At 49.5% G+C, this 14920-nt stretch overlaps 1 long non-coding RNA gene across 1 annotated transcript in view; it reads left to right on the top strand.

The window, feature by feature from the left end:
- Positions 1–14920, top strand: part of LOC133279630 (uncharacterized) — a 45295-nt gene that overhangs the window by 3960 nt on the left and 26415 nt on the right. Inside the window, exon 2 of the long non-coding RNA XR_009746931.1 lies at positions 562–707. This is a non-coding gene — a long non-coding RNA (uncharacterized LOC133279630). The remainder of the gene's footprint in view (positions 1–561; positions 708–14920) is intronic.

Genomic DNA, 14920 nt, shown 5'->3' with positions numbered 1-14920 from the left:
CGACTGGAGCACATTAGGCCAGCAATGCCTGCAAGTCTAATGTGCTGCTTAGCTGCAAAATTTAATGCAGGACATTCGATTATTGCACAAAATCGACCCAGTTTCACCTCCTGTAACAGAACACACCTTCCTTTACACACCTTTTCCCAAGTAAAAGGTTAGCTTTGTGGTGGTGTCCATAAGTGGCACCCAGAGGACTGCCTGCAACTCTTGTTTGCTATGGCAAGCCTGTGTTATCCATACTGAAGTGTCTGTTGCTTCTTTTGTGAGTTCTTAAAAGTTTTAACTAAAACATCACTTTTGCTGCCTTTGCTTTATTTGCCTCAAAATTGTGATTCATAAAGATAGATTTTTATAATTAAGGTAGAAATGAGAAATAACCCCCTATATATAATTTAAAATGTTGAAATTATAGACACTATCTAACTTCTGCTTTAAATCACGGGAACAAACCGTTCCCCATTACCAGCCCTAATTAAATCCATTTTTCTGTGAGTCTTTGGCAAATTCCATTTTAGTAAAGCTGTATTAAGCTCTCTTTTATTTCTTCTTGCTTTGCAGAATTCTCTATTTGAGATGAATAATACATTGAATATGGTATGTGGGCTCTGTAGACTTGGAAAATACAACATGAGCAAATACATTGCTCTGGCAAGGTGGTGTAACAGCGCTACTGAGGATTTAGAAGCACCTCCTCTACCACAGAGGTAGGAGCACTACCACCATTCTGGCTTGAGGAGTTTGTATGTGGTGCAAGAATTGGCAAATGCTGTGCAGCAAAGAGGCTGTGGATGGGTAGAGAAGGCTTGAAGAAGGGGCAGAGGGAAGCAAGCAGCGTGCTGTTCCCCTCCATACGCATTTGAGTGTTGCATGCTGGAGGTCTGCCTGCTGTGCCCTGTGGTGTTGTCCTTGACCTTTTCTGAGGAATGAGCGGTTGCAGAGGGGTAGAGAGGATGAAACTTTCCAAGGATTGCTCTGCTTTCCTTCAGTATGTGCAGGCATGGAGATGTGCTTTCTGCCAGGCTGTGCTGACTTGCCTGTAGCATCTGTCTGAGTATTTGTGTCATTCCTGCCCAGCAGGGGCCATGCTCCTGCTGAACTCAGACCTGTTTCCGCACGTAGATCAAAATATGGCCTTGGTCACAGGTCCTGTGCACAGACCGCTTTGTTAGGGTGATGCTCGGTGCTCAGAACGCACCTGAATCAGCCTCTTACCTTGCAGTCCTTGTGTGTGAAGATTAACTTACTCCCAGTAACCTGCAGCAGTCCCGGAGCAGCAGGTCCCAGAGCAGCAGCTTACTCCTATCCTCAAGCGGCTCCATCAGTCGTTTACTGTAACGATTGACTTCAGCCTTCAATTTCCTCTGGGGAGCATATTGGAAAGAGAGAGGCTGAGCTGTGAACATTAATAACAATGAGTAATAACAGTACGAGTTCCACAAGCTTTTACAATCAAATGAATCAAAAATCAGGAGAGTTTCATTAATAAATACTTGCTGGGGTTAGTTGACAAGGGAGCTATTGCCAGAGGTGCGTGTATCAATTAAAGGCACTTGTGTGATCCATTCTCAGACCTTTTGCTTACTTGGTAGGTCTCATACTGTCCTTCGTCATCTGCTGCGGAGGGGGCAGGGGTCAGAAGGAGCAGATGGCTTGGGCTGTGTTGCTTGATCGGTGTCTGCATTGGGTTTATGTGGCAAGGTTTTGGTAGTGGGGGTGTGTGAGGGTGGCTTCAGTGAGAAGATGCCAGAAGCTGCGCCTGTGTTGGACAGAACCAGTTCCAGCCAGCTCTGATACGGACCTGCCCTTTACAAAGCTGAGCCCATAGGGGATGGTGGTAGTACCTCTGTGATAGCTTATTTAAGAAAGGGTAAAAACTGTGCAACAGCAGACAGGAGGGAGGAGTGAGAAAATGTGAGAGAAACGCTGCAGACACCAAGCTCAGTGAGGAAGGAGGGGAGGAGGTGCTCCAGGGGCTGCAGAAGATTCCTCCGCAGCCCATGGTGAGGCAGGCTCTGTCCCTGCAGCCCATGGAAGTCCATGGTGGAGCAGATACCCACCTGCAGTCTGGGGAGGATCCCACATGAGAACAGGGGGATGTGCCTGTGACTCCATGGAGAGCCCACACTGGAGCAGGCTTCTCATAGGACTGGGGACCCATGGAGAGGGGCCCACACTGGGATGGGTGTTTTGGCAAGACCACGCTGGAGCAGTCTGCTCCCGAGGGACCCCATGCTGGAAGAAGTGCTGCCCTATTGCAGAAGCTTGTGCAGGACTGTCTCCCATGTGAGGGGCTCCATGCAGGAGCAGGGGGTGAGTGTGAGAAAGAAGGAGCCACAGGGACAACGTGTGGTGAACTGACCGCAACCCCCATTCCCCATCCCCCTGCACCGCTCAGGGGGAGAAGGTGGAGAGGTGATGGTGAAGTGAGCCCAGGAAGGGAAGGCTGGGGAAGGTGTTTTCAGATTTTTTGTTATTTCTCATTATCCTCTGCTGGTTTGACTGCAATAGATTCAGGTAATTTCCCCAGGCCAGATCTGTTTGCCTGTGATGGTAACTGCTGAGCCATGTCCCTGTGCTCATTCCCCTGGCCCTGTCCTTATCTCCATCCAGAATCCTTTTGTTGTATTTTCTCCACCTGTACCTGTTGGGAAGGGGGAGTAATGGAGTAGCTGGGTGGGCACCTGGTGGCCAGCCAAGGCCACCCCACCATGATGTCATGCTGCTGGAAGGCACGTGTCCTTCAGAGCAGGGAGGTGGGTGCTGCTTCCTCTTGACAGAGATCTCTGCTGGGTGCAACAGCTCCATGTGCCAGCTCTGCCTCATTGCCTTCGTCTGCCTGTGGGACCAGAGGAGCTTGTTACACTGCAGAGGCCGTGGTGCAGCCTGGGGTGACTTGCACTCCCCGAAAACACAGGTGGAGTCTTGACAGATGCAGTCCCCGTGTGTTGATAATGCAATGAGAGATCACTGGGGAAGGCCAGAGCTGTTACTGCAAGAACGCAGTCATGAAGCAGCCCTGGAATGTGTATTATCAGTTAAAAGTGACCAATGCAGATATGAATTATTAAATCTATTAGCATGGGGCTGCCATAATGAACTGTCAAATTCTTCATAAAGCCAATTCCTATTCAAATGACCTAAGATTAAAAGCAGGGTAGATTCTAAAATGATGGGAACTGAGAGGAGTGAGAGAATGCAGTATTGATCATCCACACCAGTCATGTCTGTCTCGATTTAGAAATATGAAAAACAGATTAATGAATTAATGATTCAGTCTCAAAAAAAGGCCCAGCAGGAGCAGGTCTATTTAAATCATGTGAGTGTAAAGGCCTCGACACCATCGGGAGCAGAAGGAGGATGGGAATGAGCAAGGGGCTGTGTGCCAGTGGTACAAAACCCCAGCACGGGCAGAACAGGGAAGGATGGGCCAGATTTTAACTCTGTGACTCTGTGATGGGCATTGAAGGTCTGGGTTCTCGGGCACACAGCAGAGGTAGGTAGCACAGAGGTAGGAGGAAGCAGCGGTATCCATTGGGTTGAGGCTCTTGTTTTCCAGCTCAGACATTGACTCACCACAGATGCGGTGGGTTAACCCTGGCTGCTGGCAGGCACCCACCAAGCTGCTCTTGCTCCACCCTCTCAGGAAGAGTGGGGGAAAGTGAGGTGAAAAAGCTCCCATGTGAAGGTGAGGACAGGGGGATCACCCACACTTGCCATCACAGGCAAAAGAGATTCATTTACAGCGTTACAGAGTAAACTAGAACAGGATAGTGACAAACCAAACACCTTGCCCCTGCCCTCCCTTCCTCCCAGGCTCACTTCACTCCCAGCTCCTCTCCTTCCTCCCTCTGAGTGGTGCAGGAGGACAGGGAATGGGGGTTGTGCTCAGTTCTTTATGCTTTGTTCTGCTGTTCCTTCACCCTCATGCCCTTCCCTGCTCCAGCATGGGGTCCCTCCCATTCGAGACAGTCCTTTGGGAACACAGTGCTCCAGCCTGGGTCCTCTATGGCCACGGTTCCTGCTCCAGTGTGGGCTCTCCATGGGGTCACAGCTTCAGGCACATCCACCTGCTCCAGCTTTTCCTTGCTCCAGCCTGAAGCCACATCCAGGAAGTCAGAAAGTGCATTGCGGGAGACTAAAATATGAAACCAAGGTGCCACGCAGCAACTCACACCCTGAGTTTGCCTTTTGAGATGGAGGCTGGTGACAGGAACTGGTAAAAGATGTAGAAACAAGGTTAAAGAAAGCTTTGATGGAGCTTTTGTTTCCAGAAATAACCGTTACCAGCATTTGTTAGCATTCAGTATAAATTGGCATGTCTGTCAATCAGCTCTCATTTATGGTTTCATAACGGTCTCAATGAGATCACGTAACTTGTGAAGGCAGGATTTACCCAGCAGGATTCTTGTCTCCATGTGGCCGGTTGCTCGCTGCTCTCGTTGGGACTGGTGCAGTCCTGCAGCTGCGCCTCGGCGCTTCCATCGCGACTGCTGCAGCACCTCCCGGCTCGTGCCATGGCAAGGCAGAACTGAGTTAATTGTGTCAGCAAAATGGGGTTTAAACCATTCCAGAGCATTCTGTCAGCCTGACAGGTGAAGGGAATGCTACAAAATGAATTTTGTTGACAAAATAATTTCAGGGTGTTGATAAAATGCATTTTGTCTTCAGATGAGAAATGCCAGACTGGCAAATGCTATTGTCCTTAGCAGGTTTTTTTTTAGCTGTCAGTCAGTTATTCCCTTTTTAAGCCAGCCACTGATAGTTCTTCATGTCTGACAAAGCTTCTGTAAAAGATGGCATAAAGCTCTGGAGGACAAAACGATTAAACTTTGATTTGGTGCTCTCACACTGAAAGCAGCTTCGTTCCTGTGAGGAACAAGATGGGTCGCTGCGCAGTGGGAACAGATGAGGTGTGTGGTGGGGCTTGGCGGTGCCTGTGCAGGAGTGAGGGGGTTCCAGGCTGTCCGTCTGGAGATGTGCTGTCAGACGTGCTTCTGGTTTCTTACTGGGATCTTGGGTTCAACAGGCACCCCCTCCCCTTTTGTCCTGCAGCACAGAAAAGGAAGGAACACTCTTGTCTTATGTACAAACTGGACTCTACTGGGATTTTTGAGGAAGCTTGAACTAAGGAGATAGTATTGCTTATAATGTAATGATGCTTCATTGCCAGGTTGTAGTTATTTTCTTCTTTATCAATACTGGCATAACTGATTGCATTAAAGCATAAATGACCTTGTTGGAACAGCTACTCTTTGTAAGTGAGCGTGCCACTCGCACGAGTCCCTGGAATGACACTTAGCTCCTTAATATGTGGAACATCTGTTCTTTGTTTTTGAAATAGTCAGTGACTCTTCCTCACTGCCTTCACTTCCCAGGGCCAAAGGGAGCCAGCCATCCCTGGCATAACATTGAAACTTTTCCGCTTTTGGCTGGATGGACTTCTGAAACCACTGACAAGAAAACAAGCCAGCAAAACTACAAATCATCTGAAATCCCAGTTACGATAATATGTGAGAGCTAACTAATGGCAGTTAATGGCACTGGCTAATAAATTCACAAAAGCACAGTTTCTCTCTTGGAATTAGAGTAGTGGGATGCTAGCAGCACCAAGTGTGCCTTCAGTCTTGCTCTTAAGGGAGGCTGTTGCTGTAGGCACAGTAGGGTTGAAACCCCTCCAACAGAGCTGGCTGCTGTGTGGTGGCTGTGCTCACTGCAGCAGCACTCAGGCTGCTCCAGCACTGCCTCAGGAGGGCCAGGGAAGGGATGAGCTTCCTGAGGCCCTGGGTGGTGCTGAGCTCTGGCTGTTTCCCTGCTGAAGAGCAGCTCCAGCACTGTCTGCCCGGGTACTTCAGTGACTTGTGCCAGGGACCCTGCCACGGGCAGAACACGCCTCAGGTGGCAGACGAGCCATGCTTGGCTCCTCAGGCGCAAATCGACCCCTCCAGCTTGGTTTTGGGCAGCAGGGAAACCCAGAATGGCCGTTCTCCGGGGCAGCTGGGGCAGCTGAATATTATTTGCTGACTGAACTTCAACAGAGCCGTGCTTTCCCCTTCCATGCTGTCTGTCTTCAGCAGGCAGATAGCAGCAGCCTGGCTCCTCTTGCTGGGACATGGAGGACAAGGGGGATCAATGCTTACTAATCTGCCTTCAGTTCACATCTGCCTTTCAGGCTGCTTGGTCCCGTGGTGCAATCACAACAATGCTCGAATAACACCTTGGAACCAATCATTTTTATGGGAACACACATAGTATAAAAGGTCTGACTGTCTGTGCACACATATACCATCAGTGGCTATTACCCAATAAAGCTGTCAGATAGAGAAACATCACAGCAAGTCCTTGAACGGTATCTCCTCAAGTTTAAACAGAGCAAAAGCTCCTCGCAATTCATTTCTCATAAAAATAAAGAAAAGAGGATCAATATGGGCTGAATGAATGAATCAGGGTTGCTTCCTGTAGGCAAGGTGAGAAATAGGGCTTATGGCTGTAGGTGCTGGCTTTGAGAGGGCAGCCCCGGGCCATGCGAATCAACCTGACAGACGTGGCAAGAGCCACTGGCAAACACCGGTGCTGGCCGCATGAGTTGTTCTGGAGAAGAGCAGGAGCCCAGGGTCCTTCCCGAGAGCTGCCAGGCCAGGGCACAACCAGCCAGCCCTCTGCATCCTCCACAGTGAGCACAGTGTTGGCACAACGACAGCCCTGGAATGATGAGCTGCTCTGCTGCACTGGTGTCCTCGTTGTCCCATTTTTTCAGCAGTTCCTGGCCCCAGAAGGAGTGGTAGAAAGTGCTTTTATTTCTCTGTCGCGGTTAGGAACACAGTGCCTCCTTCATGACATACTGTCTCTGCTTCTGAGGCTCCTGCACACTGAGCCTTTTATGTCCTCTCTTCACAGTGAGTCCCACAATGCTCCCATTTAATGGGTGTTATTTAGGTTGAAAGGTAAGCAGCTTAAATGCTTTGCTTTCTAGCATCTGTGTCCTGTTAGAGCCATCTCTTACTTACTCTCAATTGCACATTTTGTTGCATGAACATGTTTAGATACAACAAGGGTTTTTCTCTCCTTCAAATATTTATAGTGATGACTTGTGATGTAATCAATGGGGTTTGCAGAATCTCACCCTGCACCATTGTGTCTTTAGTCTTCAGAATGGTGCTTGCTGCAATATTATAGCTCGGGCTGACAAGGTACAGCTGAGTTAAAACAAATTGCACATTATCTGCTTCCATCCTGTTGTTGAGATTGCGAAAGAGAGCAAAGGGAATTCTATCAGAGAAGCTCTTCTCTCTCCTCCAGGCAGAGGAGTGGCAGCTACTGAGGCAGACCCAGAGCAGCTCTGACAGAAGCTGTGCTGAGATGGGGCTCCTATTCCCTCATGCCAGCTCTGCACCAGGTTTCCAGGTCCTTGTGCATCTCTCCTCTGTGCTAGATCCTGAGCACATCTTTCCCAGCCCCTCTTCAATCTTTGCTCAGTCAGCTCCTGGAGGATCTCCATAATTCAGCGCATTGTTGTAGGCCATGCAGGAGGATGGTGGGAGCTCTCCTGCACTGCACCCCTGGAGGTGCAGCAATAGCTTGCACCCACTGTTGCCTGATCTCCGTGTCTCCTTCACCCAAGAACCCGTGCAAAGAGGAGCACTTTCAGGGAGTTGGGATCTCAAGACAGAATGCCTTATTGTCAACAGAGATTAAGCAGTGTTTTACAGTATATATATGGTGGGTCACCCCCCGTTCCTGTGTCGGGGAACCCAGCTAACGGCCCAGGGAGCAGGGGTCCATGGCAGTGGAACAGGGCACGCATGTCTCTCACGGCCTCTTTCAGATGCACACAGAACCTGGGGCGTCCTTGCTGATGCTGGCCGTGTCCCGCACCTGCAGCTCTGCCCCAGCCCAGTAAAGATGCTGTTATTAAGTGTAGGGCTTGACACTGCCAGGCAGGACCAAAACAGGACTGAAATTACAAGTGCAGCAGCAAGGCTGATGTGGTTCTCTGTTAGGTGACTCTGCTGTATATCCCATTCCATAGGGCTCTGAGGAGGCACTGCAGATTGCCTGCCCCATCCCATTCAAAGGAGCCCTGTCTGCTTTGAAAGCCTGTTTTTTTTTTTTTTCCCAGAATATCAAGGGTTTGGTTTCTTTGGGCCTGCCTGCAAAGCCAGGAGGTCTTTGTGTGCATTTCACAGGGCTCTGTCCCAGCAAACAGGCTCCTTTGGTTTTCAAGCTAGTCAGGCCCAGGACTTGCTCTGTGTTCTCTCCCTTTGTATCACTGTTCTGTTGCAGCAAGGTGCTGGAGGGGGGAGATGAAAGGAAGCTTGGAAGTGTGTTTCTGTGAAAGTGTGGATTTATTTTTAGATCTCTTGAATTATTTACTTTGTCTGCCTTTTTTTAATGACAGTTTATGACTTGTTCCCTTTCCCAAGGTAGTGCTTGGCATGAAGGGGATTAATTACATGAAGAGTAAATGCATCTGATGTTAATTTTCAAGTGAAGTTTCAGCTTTGCTGAAATTTCAGAAAGCAATGGTTTACAAATTAAACTGATTTGTGTGCTTGCTTTGTAAAGCAGGAGCAGAAAACAAACCAGATGAGGGAACTTGTCTTTGAGGATGTACTCCCTCAGCTCGCAGATATGGCTGTGAGAGACCGGAGTGGCAGCCCAGCAGCTGCGTGTGGAGTGACAGACTCAGCAGCTCACCAGCTCCCTGGCAGGGACTGGTTTCAGTGGCAAATTGCTGGACTGTGGCATGAGCTGCTGCTTTGAGCCGACAGGGTGATTAAACTAGCTGCTCCTCTCTGTGAGAGCGCATGGCCTGTGCACTGCCAGAACAACCTCCTTCTGCTTCAGAGCACTTGAGGAACTGATACCATCAGAGCTGAACTGAAAAGAATCCTGCTCTGTCTGTGCCGTGAGTGGCTGGAGGACAGGCGAGGCTGTGCTTCCCAGGAAAATCGAGCTACCACCAGCATCCATGGATAGACTGGTCCCCTCTGTTGTTCCATCCAAGGGCACAGTGAGCATTTCAGGTCCTCCCCTCCAGAAGGTTGGAATGATCTCACATCAGCTTGGGAGCACGGTGCTGTGAGTGTGCAGTCGGTTGGAGCACGGTGCTGGCTGGCTGGGGTGCAGGAGATGCTGCTCTCCAGCACGGGAGCAGTGGCCTGGCAGCTGCTTGCCAGCCCTCAGTAACTTGGCCCCGCAGGCAGCTAACACGAGGAGGGTCATAGTTTAACTCTCCATCCGTAAAATCCAGTTTCCGTCCCTGGAATGACAACTTGTATGTGGTGCTTTGGAAGAGAGCAGTTCCTTCCAGCCTCCAGTGCTGCTTACAGGTGGTGGTGCCCTGTGCAGCTTGACAGAGAGCAGATCTGTTTTAAATGTGGTCTTTGGTTTTCATGTGCTGTAGTATTTACTGTCCGAGTTCTTGGGTCTCAGATTTCCAGCTTCTGTGTTTAAATCTGATGGAGCTGACCCCGGGAGCAGAGCGAGAATCCCTGCTGGGGTGAAACTGCTGTCGGTGAGGCACTGAGCTGAGCTGGGCACGTTGCAGTATGATCCACTTCTCATCTGCATCATTTCATCTGCTTTTAACAAGCAGACCATAGTGTAGGGTGTCTGAGCGAATTCGTTGTTCTGGGTCTTGTTCTGAGGAGCAATGACCACTGGGTGCCCCATTATCTTTTCGCTCATGCGTGTATGAAACAAAGTTATCTCGTGTTTCCTGTAGTTTATGGCCCATATCAGATAGTGGAATGTAAAATGAGTTTATGATTTAGAAGTAGAAAAAGTTAATTCTAAATAATAATAAAAAGTTAAAATGCAGAATAGAAATGTTGCTTTAGTTTCTCTGGGTTCTACATCATTTTGGCTCCTTCCCTCAAGGCTTTAGTAGAACTCAATGAGAAAATTGCATTCAAATCCTGTGGGCTGCTCTCCCGTGGCTGAGCTGTAGCTGGGGTAGATGCACAAAGTAGTTTTATAGAAGCTGTTTGGATGGCTGCCTGCTGGGGGAAGCGCTCAGTGCCTGGGCTCTGCTGTCTCTTGAACAGGACAGAGATGGGATAATAGCAGGCTTGTGGTATGAAGGGAGGACACAGCTGTGTGCTCCTGAGGCTGCAGTGCTGCACTGATGGTCCCAGGGGACCTGAGTGCACAGTGGCCTCTGCGTGCAGTTCGTACCCCTGGGATGCTTGTTGAGAGCTGCAGGGAGGGAGCTCATCAGACGGCTTCTTGCTCAGAGTGTGATTCTTGTTTTGTATGGGTTGTTGGCTTGCTGATGGCAATTTACCCTCCTGGGACTGCTCAGCATCCAGTGCAGTGGTCTGAGTCCTCACAGATGGAAGGAGTACCAGTGAGATTTTACCGGTGAGATTTTACGGGTGAGATTTTACCCCAGACTGATGGGCACTGCTCCTGCCCCACTCCTTGGCCTTGCCTGGGGGGTTTGCTGCTCTCCAAAACTTCCCTTGAGCACAAGCACAACCAGGCTGTGGCTTTGCCTGTTCCACACAGGTCAGGGCACCATGGAAGGATCCTCATGTGCACAGGCAAGATGCTCTGCCTCGCCCCGCTGTGAATGCTGTGTGGCACACGGCTGGGAAAGGGTCTCAGCTCCTGGGCTTTGGGAACAGAGAGGTTAAAATCATGAAGTAACTGTGGGTCTCTGCCCATGAAGGGCCCTTGGGAAGGGCTCTGCAGTGAGATGGACCAGCAGGGCTCTGCACAAGCACTGCACAGGGTGTCCTGCAGGGCTCAGTGCTCTGCAGCGCTTGACTGATGCACTTGGGGCTGTGAGCATGCCAAGGGCCCGGGCAGTTACTCAGTGCTGACATTCCAGACATGACTAAGCCATTTTGATGAAAGAGATGGAATCTGACAGTTTTACTATTCAGTTGTTTCTTATAGATTTCAAATAAAAATAAATTGGCTTCTTTTGAAAGAACAAACTGGAAAAGCTTTTGCAAGCAGGAGTGGTCTCTGAAGCGTGGCAGGCAGCCTTGTGCTCGCAGCCAGCTAAGAAGCTTCTCGAGGCCCAGTGTGGAGGGGACTGGACTGAAAAGCAAAGGCCTCTGCTCAGCTTTAGTGTTGCCTTGAGGCACCTGGGGAAAGAAATGCACAGGAGGAAGGGGAGGAGGTTTTGGAGTCTGAGTACCCCTAGAAAGCAGGCTCATCCCCAGCACCATCACAGCAGCAGTGCAGCCAGTGCTGCCCAGCCCAGCAGCGGGTGCTTCCTGCAGCAGCAGCAATGAGACCCTGTGTGGGGCTGGCAGTGTCTCAGTGCCTTTGTTCAAGCGGTTGGCTAGAGCCTGTGGTGGTTCTCCTCAGGCTCTTTGCACCTTTTAGCTTTGCTCCTAAGGACTGGTGTGTGCTGGGCTGTTTATCAGCTGGAGTTGGCTAATGAAGGTATAAGTATTCTGGATTCTTTGAAAGACTTTGTTTGCAAAGACCTGGGATACATGAGCAAATAGCTGTAGGCAAAATGCCTTTCATCGTTCAAGATAAAGAACATCACAAAGCCTTGGAGATATCACTTCATTCAGGAATTAAATAGCAAGAGTCATCTGGTGTCAAATAAGTTTCATTTAATAGGTCACTCACTTAAATAAAGTTTCTGTGGAAATCAATATCACTTTCTCCTGCAACTGACAGCTCCAGACATTGAAAATGGCATTTTCTACATCAGGTTTATTTAATTTTAGGAGGAAGAATCCCTCCCACACCTTCTGCTTGGTCTGGGCAGCACTGGCACAAGGTTAACAGTCTGCCAAGGTGGAAACCTGCCCTGCCCTTACCCATGGTGATGATGAGAGGTCACTGTAGCACAGGCTCGCCAGGCCCATGTTCAGTCAAGGTGCCACTGTCGCATTGGGCTGTATCCGAGGTGTGTCCACAGCTCACTGAAGGAAATGGGAGCGAGTCATTGTGTAATCTCTCACAGATGAGTCTGGCAGGGCAAGATGCCTCGTCATATGTCTTAGCATAACCAGACCTTCTGTAGAAGCAGATCTGTGGCTGTGGAGACTGGAGATTGCAACAGGGATGCTTCTGTGTCAAGGGGAGGTGAATCTTGCAGTTTCAGCCTCCCTCAAGAAAATGGGACACCTTTGTTCCATGATTTTTATTTCAGTCCACAGTTTCCCAGTGGGAAGGGAGGAGACGCTGGCAGTTTTCTGTGCCATCTCCCAAGAGAACTGTGTGTAGGAAATGAGAGCTGTTATTATTCCTACTATAGTGAAATAATTGTTTCTGAACACTTGCTGTTTCCTCCACTCGCTTTTCAGTCTTAAGCAATTTCTGAGGTTGACACACCATCTCCAGTCACATTTGTCTTGTGTGCCATGACTGATGCAATTACAGCTGACAGTCTCACTGCTTTTTGCACAAATGCCTTCAATTGCAGGCTAGCAGATGACCCCTGAAACGAGCAGCAGGAGACATCAATGCCCTAAACTCCCTCCACAGGAAAGAGTTGCTGGCCCTCAGGGTAATGTGGGGCCAGTGTGGGGGCTTTAAATCAAAGGCCTTTCTTGCCGGTGGTGTGCAGGGAGCAGTGTTATCACTCCACTCTTGCAGAGCCTGCATGTGGGCTTTCCCTGCCGGCTCTTTTGGCCATGATACCATCTGCAGCTGATGCGGGTGACTGCACTGGAGCAGCCATCAGCTGAGCACGAGGCGTGTTGCTGCCTCTGCCCTGACACAAGCGGAGGTAGCAGGGTTGGGTCTGGCCCTGTTTGACACCAGGCTCTGGGAGGGGAAGAGCAGCGGAGGTGCTGGGGCTCCCGTGCCGGCACAAGGAACCTTCACCCGGCCTGACAGGGAGAGCTGGTGTGGAAATTGCATCTCCTTGGAGCGTACCGCTCCGGAGGTGAATGTCCGTGGGCAGCAGAGGCCAGCTCTGGTGCAGGGGACAGCTGCTGGGTCCTGGGCCATCTCCTGCTGTACATGGGAGAAGCTCCTTGGTCTGCAGGAGGGACAGGAGTGTCTGTGCCCGGTCTCATTGCCCTGAGGGTGCAGGAAGGCACTTTCAGGATGTGGTTGGAGCAACTGGTAGCAGCAGCTAACCCAGAGCTGGCAGTTCCCCAATCCCCACCTGCCAGGCAGGATTAGGTGCTATGTAAAACCGGCCAGGCTTTTAACGACCTCTTTCAGACACAAACTGACCATCTAACTTTGCACGACTCACTGAGATTCCATTTTACTCAAGGAAATAAAAATAATAGTTTAAACCATTTCAAATATAGCTGTAAATCCCTAACAACATTAACCTTTTCCGAAGCATTAAACTGATCCCCGCTGGATTCTCAGAATTACTATTAGGAGGAAGCATGAGATACTCTCTCCAGAACTTCATGTTCCTAAAGTAAATAACAAGCCACACCAAGTGTGGGTTTTATCAGCTCTCTGAGTGGTGCCTTCCTGTCTCCTCGCCCTATCCTGAGTCCTCAAACATTAGCACTTGCTGCACTAGGAAGGCAAAAGTCCATGCAGAGGATGAGGGATGTGAGGAGGGGGAGCAGGTGATGTCTGGGCTCAAGGAGGGAGCAGGGAGCAGGGAGCATGGGAACGGAGGGACTCGCACAGCACGGAGGTCTCTGGAGAGACTCTGTGAGGCTCTGCTGTCAGGAGCACAGGGTTACAGCTCCAGCATCAGGCTCCTCGGTCCTGAGTAAGAGAAGAAAGCGGGATGCTCTCACTGTGTACTCGTGGCAAGCAGAGAATGGATGTTTTATAGAATTAATTCTAATAGCATGAGATGCTTTCACCAGTGTCCATGACTCATTCAAAGGGCCAGTGAAAGACTGGCACTAGCCCATATTCCAGGGAAATGCTGCCAGGTGACTCATGCTGGCTGGACAGAGCTCTGACCCTTGTCTGCAGGACCTCAGTTCTCTCCATTAGTTATGTTTCCATGGGCAAATCCCATGAGATGTAGATGAACCTGAGATACAGTTTCTATGGAGTTTGGCTCTTCCTTAGCAGAAGAAAGTGTACTGATGCAGGTTAGCAAATGTCTGACAGGTCTCGTTTGGTCATGTTTATCCATAGGTGACGCTCCGTTTTCAGTATGATTACACTGGAGGGAACAGGCAGGTTTTGCTGCAGCAAATTCCTTCAGCTGCCCAAAGCCAAGTCTAGGGCTTGATGCTTAACATGCTGCTGCAGTACAGACACATCCTTTAAGCATCAGGAAAGAGATGTGGATCAGGGCTTTTTTTCCTCAAAAAATGACATTTTGAAGTAGGTTAAATCTACCACTTTTCCACATTTTCTCAGCAAGAGATTTTGTCTGGCTGGTGTATGTGCTCTCCATGGAAAATTATTTATGAGCTCTTCTGTCCCCCATGTACTTTTGTTGACGTAACAACAGGAGATCCGGGGAATGACCAAGGCTTGGTTTATAGTCTCACTTCAGTTGCAGTGCGAAGTTACTCAGCGCTTCGTTTTGCTAGTGCCTGAACCAAAGGGCAGTTTCTCTCGGCAGTGTCCTTCAGACAGTACCTATCTACCATTTTACCAGCAGGGCGTGTGCCTGGTGCTCCAATCCCAAAAGAAATCTGTTTCAGTTCAGAGATGCTCATTCTTTGCTCTCCCTCCTTTTGCCATTCTCATGAAGACAAACTTTTTTAGGGGGCGTGGGGAGAAATAGAAGATTTCTGTTGAAAGACTGTGGAAAAACCTTGTCTGCTTCAGCTACCACATCCTGTTCAACTCTGAATAACAGGCCAGGTCACTGTAGAGCAGGGTCGTCAGGATTTGTGATCATGTATATGAATATATATGAAAGCATATTCTTTGTTGGAGTCCCGTCCAAATATTTGGCTTAAGCTTCTGCAGTCCTAGTGGGAGGTGTAAGATATGACCGTGTTGTTAACTGTCCTTGCTGGGCAGATGCAAAGCTGTAATTCAGCCTCTTGCTCAC

Source organism: Pezoporus flaviventris, unplaced genomic scaffold (genome assembly GCF_033815535.1).
Source record: "Pezoporus flaviventris isolate CSIRO_AGI_PZ_B2104156 unplaced genomic scaffold, CSIRO_AGI_Pfla_v1 ptg000078l, whole genome shotgun sequence".
NCBI lineage: Eukaryota > Metazoa > Chordata > Aves > Psittaciformes > Psittacidae > Pezoporus > Pezoporus flaviventris.
The sequence above is the reverse complement of the archived record's forward strand: the minus strand, read 5'-3'. Positions and strand labels throughout refer to the sequence as shown.